At 31.1% G+C, this 9849-nt stretch overlaps 1 pseudogene; it reads right to left on the bottom strand.

The window, feature by feature from the left end:
* Positions 1-3595: 3595 nt before the first annotated feature.
* Positions 3596-4856, bottom strand: LOC101497646 (F-box/kelch-repeat protein SKIP11-like; annotated as a pseudogene).
* Positions 4857-9849: the final 4993 nt, after the last annotated feature.

Below are 9849 nucleotides of genomic sequence, written 5' to 3'. Positions count from 1 at the left end.
ACGTTTTGTTTCCTCTAAAATTTCTTCAAGCAATTATTCCATTTTGTTCACCTGTTGGGTTCTCTCAATCTTTTTCCTTTTTTGTAGTCTTTCAATCATCCATGGGACTAGTATCTCCAGGTGAGATTGATGTAGTTTTCTTCCTTGTTTAGAAAGGGTCCTTTTTTATGTGGCTCACACTTTTTATGGTGATTTTGAAAATGATGTGAGAAAGACTTCTCATTTAGAGGAATTTTGAAAAAACTTGAAATTTTTTATAAAAACCATGTCATATGAGATTGTGGTCTTTTTATTGACATCAAGGTTTTAGAGATCATATGATAAGGGAGTGATGTCAATTTCCTTGAGGGTGGAGATAAGAAGGTTCTTGTCTACAAAGACTTTTGATTTGAAGTAAAAGCTTCAAATAACTTTTGGATAATAAACTTCTTGAATTTCAAAGAAGTTCGTCTAGTCCAATGGACCTGTATACTTCATTAGATCAATCCCTTTAAGAAGAAGTTGGCAAAGTTGAGGTATCGACCTATTCGATAGATATATCAATCCATTTTTCTTTAAGTATCAAATCATGGCCATAATAAAAGAGAGGGGGTTGTTGGCTTATGTTTTGAAATTGTAATTCTTAGGAAGGTAATGAAAGAGTGGCTTCTTTCCTATGATTTTGATTTTTGATTTTTCAAAGAATTTGGTAGAAAGGAGTTGCTGCTTTGAAATGGTTTTCTTTGGTTTGTTAGGAATTGGCTCGTAAGCTTTGAGAGTAGATTTGGATTTTGTTTTCGAAGGTGTTTTAAAAGAGACATAAGAGGATGATTTTGGTTTGGTTTGAGATTTAGTAGAGGATGGTTTTTGTGATAAATTAGAAGAAGGTTTAAAAAGAGGTGGAATTGGTCTATTATGAGAAGATTTAGGAGAAAGATTTTTTAGCGGAAAATGAATTTCTTCAAAATCACTATCATGGATGGAGTGTATAGTGGGGTCATTCTCAACGTTCCTCTCGGTATCAATTCTAGCTTAAATGTGTGAAGACCTTCTGATTTTTCCAAAATCACCATATTTGGTCTTCTTGGATTTAACCAAGTGTGAATAAGTGATTGTAATGTATGGAGTTGAGGTTGTAGGATTGAGAAGAGGGTCATATCTAATGGTTCCATTTCAACAATGTGATCAGGTGTGGGACTTTTAGAAGAATCAGGTTGTGGAGAAGGTGAATCTGAGATTGGTGAGAGAGGAGATGAAAGACATGGTGAATTCGAAGGAGGACAATCATGAACAGCCTTTCTCACAGACTCCTTGGTTCATGACATGGTGAATTTATGTTTTCAAAAATGAGAAGAGAAAGATGAAGGAAGAAGGAGTTGATGTGTCTTAAGTGAAAAATTTGACTATTTAAAGGGGAGTACAAATGAATAGTATATTGATGGAAATCTAAAAAAGTTAAGCTAAGAGATAATGATACCCTATTTGATGAAGTTGTTTAAGCCTAATGCTCTATAATGGTAAGAATGATCACCCTTAGAGGTAGAGCTCAAATGTCAATTGAAGTAGAATATTATATCACAAGAATGGAGGGGGGGGTTTACAAAATTTTCTTTATTATCAAAGCCTCAATAGGCTTACAACTTGTATTACCACAACCTTATTAAGCTTACAAACTCATTCTAAACAGACTTAATACAATATTTCTCTCAACAATGTCATAAAAAAGATTTTGAGAAACTTTTACTAGTATATAAATAACTGTACGGGTTCTTTGCTTCTGAAAGCTCAAAGACAAATTTGAGAAGCAAAGGAAATGTATCAGCACGTTATGAAATATGGAGTTTGAAATTGCATATATGAAATTGAAGTGTGTATGATAAAAAGAGCCTTGTGAGTAAAGTTCAAAGAATCCATAAAGCAATCTTCTTGATTAGGTGTCTTCATATTTTAGTAAAGTTCAATTGTAACCATTACAAATTTAAATTGAAAGCAACTCTCTCAAGTTGTTACTTGGATAAAAATGTTAGTTTAAAATAAAGAAAACGTTCTCAATTAGAAGTGTTTACAGAAAAATATAAATGGCAATGATGTGATTAATGTGAAAAAGTAAAAAATTAAGGTAAAGAGAATCACACAAATTTATCTTGGTTCACCCTAAATCTAGGGCTACGTCTAGTCCTCACACCTTGTGAGATTTTTCACTATTTTGCTGAAGAGAATGTTTTTTCAACACAATTTTACAAAATTTTCTTTATTATCAAAGCCTCAATAGGCTTACAACTTGTATTACCACAACCTTATTAAGCTTACAAACTCATTCTAAACAGACTTAATACAATATTTCTCTCAACAATGTCATAAAAAAGATTTTGAGAAACTTTTACTAGTATATAAATAACTGTACGGGTTCTTTGCTTCTGAAAGCTCAAAGACAAATTTGAGAAGCAAAGGAAATGTATCAGCACGTTATGAAATATGGAGTTTGAAATTGCATATATGAAATTGAAGTGTGTATGATAAAAAGAGCCTTGTGAGTAAAGTTCAAAGAATCCATAAAGCAATCTTCTTGATTAGGTGTCTTCATATTTTAGTAAAGTTCAAATGTAACCATTACAAATTTAAATTGAAAGCAACTCTCTCAAGTTGTTACTTGGATAAAAATGTTAGTTTAAAATAAAGAAAACGTTCTCAATTAGAAGTGTTTACAGAAAAATATAAATGGCAATGATGTGATTAATGTGAAAAAGTAAAAAATTAAGGTAAAGAGAATCACACAAATTTATCTTGGTTCACCCTAAATCTAGGGCTACGTCTAGTCCTCACACCTTGTGAGATTTTTCACTATTTTGCTGAAGAGAATGTTTTTTCAACACAATTTTACAAAATTTTCTTTATTATCAAAGCCTCAATAGGCTTACAACTTGTATTACCACAACCTTATTAAGCTTACAAACTCATTCTAAACAGACTTAATACAATATTTCTCTCAACAATGTCATAAAAAAGATTTTGAGAAACTTTTACTAGTATATAAATAACTGTACGGGTTCTTTGCTTCTGAAAGCTCAAAGACAAATTTGAGAAGCAAAGGAAATGTATCAGCACGTTATGAAATATGGAGTTTGAAATTGCATATATGAAATTGAAGTGTGTATGATAAAAAGAGCCTTGTGAGTAAAGTTCAAAGAATCCATAAAGCAATCTTCTTGATTAGGTGTCTTCATATTTTAGTAAAGTTCAATTGTAACTTTTTTTCAAGAGAAGATCATTCTTCTACTTCTTGTAACAAAAAGGTGACTTCAAAATCTAAGCAAAGGGACATTGTAAGTAGTTTTTCTGATGGAGCATGGGGAAGGGAAAAAACAACAACTATATATCTTTGATGTCAAAAAATAAAAACCTTAGGCCCATGGTTACATCTAATTTAATATTTCTCTCCAACACCAAAAGAAAATTGAAATTAAAAACACCTAACATAATATAAAACAAACACAACAAAATCTAATATTGTAAAATCAACACACTTAATAACAAACCACAAAGTCATTGAACAACAATATTTTGGACTAAAATTAAAGCATCAAAGTAAATAAAATTCCTACAACATGTAACAATATTAACATCCCATCACAGTGCAATTTTGCAAAAAAAACTCGCTATTTGCTTTCTCACAAGTCGATTCCATTTTGGCGCGCCTTCAGCTGGAACCCAAGCATTAAATTCCATCATGCCTCCAACTTCAAAAATAGGACCCTTAAGAACTAATAGTTGATCTCCACATGCCTGAAAGGCAAGTCCCCAACCATTCATTGAGATGGCTTGATCAGGAAGTCTTCCAATGGTAACCCATGAGTTGTTGTCTTTAACATACCTTTTTACTCCATGCTTTGCATAGTCAGCAACATATAATACATTTTTAAAAACTGCAATCAAAGGTGGTCGGCCAAAATAGGTTTGTGTCTCAATTGTTTCATTTTGTATAGGGAACACGTTTGGTATTTCACGCCATTTTTTTGTTTTCATATCAAACTCCTCACCACATGCAAGTTGTGTTATTTTGTCAGCAGCAAACCCACCAAGAACATAAAAAATTTCATCTATAAATATGCCTGAACACATTTCCCGAGGTTTATTCATGTTTGGAAGGATCTCCAATTTTCCAGTATTTGAGTTATAGAGCTCAGCAAAGCTCAAAATATTGTCAAAGGGATCACGACCACCAGCTAATATGACAATTTCACCAAGGCTGGCATAACTGAAATGCCATCTATAAGTATTCATTTTGTTTCCAACTGACCACATATTTGTCAAAAGGCTATACTTATAAATGATTGGAGTAATTACTTCCTTGCCAAAAACTAGAAGCTCGGTACCAACAGCCAATGAATTCTTATCAGACAAATTAAAGGATTCCCTTCAGTTCATTATAGGCAAGTGCATCCATTGACCGCGATTTGGATCAAAAGCCTCCCATTGAGGGGCTTCACAAGAAAAGTAAACCCAGTGTTCCATTATTCCCATTTTTCGTTTGAGTTGATATAGTTCTGCTTCTATATGTAGTGATCGAAAACTCTTGTTCAAAACAGAAATTGAGCCATAATCAGACCTTGACAGTCGCAAGAGACAATTGATTGATAAATCACGACCAAGTTGGTGAATAAGGTGACTTGAGTTAGGCATCATACTACCATGACTTTTTCCAATCTTGTTGTCTTTGGAATCGAAAGGAGAAATGAAATGAGTTTGCTCTTCTTCATTGTTTGAAAGGGAATGTTTTTCCATTCTTGTTGTCTTTAAGGATCAAAACATTCACACAAAGAGAATAAACATGGCAATATGCATCTAATTGTAAATAGTAGATATCATCTTACAAAATACAATAGTATGTGACCGTAGCTAGAATATAAATTTAAATCAAGAGTGAAGATTTCGAGAATTAACCAGAAAAGTAAAATTCAATTGAAATGATGACATGCATATCCAAAATTTCCATCAATAAAATAATTTTTTTTTAATAGAACACTTATAGTTTGAACTTGTACAAATCATTCACCTTCTTCTACACTATTATTTATGTCCGAAAAATGGAAAAAGTAAAATATAATGATGAAAAATTAGGGAAAACTAATCAAATTAAAAGGAGAGAAAAAGAAGAAAATCTTACGAATTTGGAACAAATCACTAGAAAATTATATAAATTTCTATCTTCAACTTCTCTCTCTCTATAATGTTTATATATCTCTTGTTAATATTCAATGTTATTCAGTGTCAAGTAGTTCATGATGTTTGTGTCAATAGTATTGCTTATTTATAGTAAAAAAAAAAAAAAATATATATATATATATATATATATATATATATAATAAAGTTATTTCTATTTTATTTTTTAATTATTATTAATTATTTAATTATTAATTAATACTTAAAATTATGCACATATAGCATTCTAGAACTACATAGTGTAGACACACTATTAGATTGCAACTTTGAGTGAAGTCAAACCCCTAATGAATGTTACGTGTACATTTTGTAAACTTGATTCATTGCACATCATTTCTTCTTTTCTTTACTTTATATTTTGTTTTATTTTATTTTCCACCACGTCATCCGTTTCATTTGTGTATTTAACATACTTTGTTTTTTTCTTATTTATCAATTAACTTTTGTTTTTCTTTGTTTTGCCTTACTTATACTTTAGTTTAAAAAAATTTCTTTTTATTTTTTTATTTTTAACTATTTAGTGCAATTTTCAACTATTATTAAATATGAGTAAATTTGGGGTTTTAAATATAGAGCCTTTTTTATATATAAAATATGAAACTTTTTAGAGCAGATTTTGTCCATATCACATGAAATTCAGTTTTCCTTTTAAATGTACTTTTATTGTCCAACGTTGTCTTACTTTTCCCATGAATAAAGTACTGACAAATCTTTATAGCAAAAAAAAAAATGCAAAATCCTTTTAAATATTATCTCACACTAAAATGTTACTCGTTAATTGTCGTTGTTAATGAAAAAAAATGTGTTTTTATTTATTTATCGTTTTCAAATTTTAATATAATATTAACAATTTTTTCTCAGTTATTTATTATAAAAAATAAAATAAAAATGATATAACAAATAGTTTAAACTATTGTACATAAAAAACAAATAGTTGTATTAAAAGTATAATTGGGAAGAGGGGTCATATCTAATGGTTCCATTTTAGCAATGTGATCAGGTGTGGGACTTTTAGAAGAATTAGGTTGTGGAGAAGGTGAATGTGAGATTGGTGAGAGAGGAGATGAACGACATGGTGAATTCAAAGGAGGACAATCATGAACATCCTTTCTCACAGACTCCTTGGTTCTTGCCATGGTGAATTTATGTTTTCGAAAATGAAAAGAGAAAGATGAAGGTAGAAGGAGTTGATGTGTCTTAACTGAAAAATTTGACTATTTAATTGGGAGTACAAATGAATAGTATAATTGATGTAAATCTAAAAAGTTAAGCTAAGAGATAATGATGTCCTATTTGATGAAGTTGTTTAAGCCTATTGAGAATGCTCTATAATGGTAAGAATGATCACCCTTAAAGGTAGAGCTCAGATGTCAATTGAAATAGAATAATATGTCACATGAAGGGGGGTTTGAATTGTAACCTTTACAAATTTAAATTGAAAGCAAATATCTCAACTTGTTACTTGGATAAAAATGTTAGTTTAAACAAAGAGAACGTTCTAAGTCAGAAGTGTTTACTGAAAAATATAAATGGCAACGATTAAGGTAAAGAGAATCACACAAATTTATCTTGGTTCACCCTAAATCTAGGACTACGTCTAGTCCTCACACCTTGTGAGATCTTCCACTATTTTGCTGAAGACAACATCTTTTAAACACAATTTTACAAAATATTGTTTATTATCAAAACCTCAATAGGCTTATAACTTGTATTATCACAACCTTAGTAGGCTTACAAACTCATTCTAAACAGACTTAATACAACATTTCTCTCAATAATGACCTAAAAAAGATTTTGAGAAACTTTTACAAGTATATGAATAAGTGTACGGGTTCTTTGCTTATGAAAGCTCAAAGACAAATTTGAGAAGCAAATGAAATGTATTAGCACATTATGAAATATGGATTTCGAAATTGCATATATGAAGTTGGTGTGTATGATAAAAAGAGCCTTGTGAGTAATTGGAGAATAAAACATGTAATTGATGGATAGTTTCTTAGGCTCTTGCTCTTCATTTCATCATCCATTCCTATTTATAGATGACGAGAGCGTTAGTTTGCTGAAGGAAAAAAAAAAGTTGTTGGACACAAGAACCTGTAAAGCAATCTTTTTGATTAGGTGTCTTCATGTTTTAGCGAAGTTCAAAGAAAAAGTTTGTTTCAAGAGAAGATCGTTCTTCTACTTTTTGTCACAAAAAGGTGACTTCGAAATCTAAGCAAAGGGACATTGTAAGTTATTTTTCTGATGCAGCATGGGGAAGAGAAAAAAAAAACAACTATCACTTGTACTAGTATGTATTTGGTTTTTGTCTTTTTGTGCTTGCAAGTTGTAGAACAAAGAGGTTTTTTTTCTTTCAAAAACATAGGCCAACAATGTTTATCAAGTGTGAGTTGTCTTGCTCATATTGGTCTAAATAAAAACCGAAAATAGTGTTGAAAGTGAAGATGGATCAATCAAAGCATTTACGACGTATTCGTTTGTTTGGTACCATGAAGAATGTTCTTTCACTATTCCTCAAATAAAATTGTTTGTGAAATATGTTTTAAATGTAATATTTTTGAAATGACTTCAACTATAAATTGCTTAGAAGCATTTAAGATAGTGAAACTTGCTTAAATTTGAGAAAGAAAACTATGTCATAAAATCCAACAAGGAGAACATTTTTTTTCTTATATAATTTTCCGTGATGCTTTGTTCTTTTGAGATTGGTATGCTTAGATTAAAATCAATTCATTTTAACAATCTTATAGACACTCAAAAGCATTGGTTAGATTGCAAAATGATATGAATCTTAAAAATATAATTAAAGATGAGTGTTTTCTTTAAAACATCAAATTGAGGTTTTGCCTCTACATGTTTGTGGTACTATCAAGACATATTGGAATTCCAATACATACAACAATTTAGAATAAAATTATTGGCCTCCAAAACTTCAGCATAAGGTTAGTAATATGAATCCAACATTGAATGGACTTTTGTTTAAGAGATAAAGCATTAAAATCTTTCTTCCATGAAAAAAAAAACGAATCAGCTTTAGTTGCCAAGAAGCCAAAGAACAAACCTCGATGATGTACTCCACACATGAGAAAGAAAACTCATAGTAACCTTTTCTAAGGGAGACCACTTCCCAGCGTTTGGCCAAATTCCACAGGGATGATAACTTACTCTTCAATTCAGTAATCCTTAGAGATTTGCCACCCTTGGTAGGGATGATTACGCCATATAGATGGTTCTTGCAAGCCTCGAGACATGCAATGAACTCTTTATTAGGTATGAAATAGATACCTCGTCGCCCTTAATACACAGTTTTAGGAGTTGAGCGGTGGAGATAACATTGTTTTGTGGCACTGCTTGGGCAAAGCTTTGATGATGAGGCACACTATTATCCTTTCTAGTGTTGTTGACAAAACGTTTGGTGTTATTGATATTCAACAAAACAGACCTAAGGAGATGCATTGATCTAGTCTCCATGACGACAAAAGGCGAGGCCAGCAGCAAATAACTCATCAATAGGTTTTGTTGAAGCATGCGATCTTGATTAAGATATCATAATGAGATATAGGACGATAAGGAGATGCTGAAACACGATACATAGAGATGAACAACAACAACATTGTGTGAAACGCCGATGTGGTGCAGCACCCTAGATCGAGAATCACTCCAATCTAACAAAAATATAACGCCGATAGGGATATTGTGAAGCAAGCAAACAGAAAGCCAATCAAACAAAGTAGGAGTGATAATCAAACGACAAACAAACTCGTGTCACACAAAGCTAATTTTTTCAATACATTCATTTGGAAACACCATTTTGGTTTTCAAACACATTGTTAAATCATACCACACTCGTGAAGTTAACGGACATTCAAAGAAAAGATGATTTGTAGATTCCATTTTACGACAACCTCCCACAATATATTTGCTTCTCTTTCAATAAGTCCAAGAGTGGTCAAACTATCCTTGTTGGGATTCTATTAAACCATAGTTTCCCAACAAACAATAAGACATTTGATGGTAAAATTTTATGCCTAATTGGGATGTCAAGATCTACTCCTCCACCTCCTAGATCATCCATTAGTAACTTATATGTCAAATGAATTGAAAATATCCTCTTGGATTCCATCGTCTAACCCCATTTATCTTTCACTTCTACAAATAAGCATCGATCCTCTACCTCCTCCAACATTCGGTCTAATTGTTCTCTCTCCCATTGGAATAACACATTTCTCCACCATAACCCCCTCCATCTCAAGTGGTATAATATTTTTTTATCTCACACGTTATTGCCTCTTAATTCTCACACATTATACTGATTCTTATATCCCACCTTATTCAATTAGACTTTTTATATATAAATTAAGAACATTCAAAAACATCAATATAGAGGAATGAACTCCCAACTAGATTGACACTTCAAACACCTAATGATCATTAGTAGCACTTTATATCTAGAACTAAAATTTAGACGAGCTTATACTTAAATTGAGGATTTCAACAAATTAATACTCTTACTTTTAAGTGTTAGACCAATATAATTATAATTAAAGATATTTAATATATATAGGTATATATATTTATTATATATATTATATATATTTTTATTATTATTATTATTATTATTATTATTATTATTATTATTATTATTATTAT

This window comes from Cicer arietinum, chromosome 6 (assembly GCF_000331145.2).
Source record: "Cicer arietinum cultivar CDC Frontier isolate Library 1 chromosome 6, Cicar.CDCFrontier_v2.0, whole genome shotgun sequence".
Classification (NCBI taxonomy): domain Eukaryota; kingdom Viridiplantae; phylum Streptophyta; class Magnoliopsida; order Fabales; family Fabaceae; genus Cicer; species Cicer arietinum.
The sequence above is the reverse complement of the archived record's forward strand: the minus strand, read 5'-3'. Positions and strand labels throughout refer to the sequence as shown.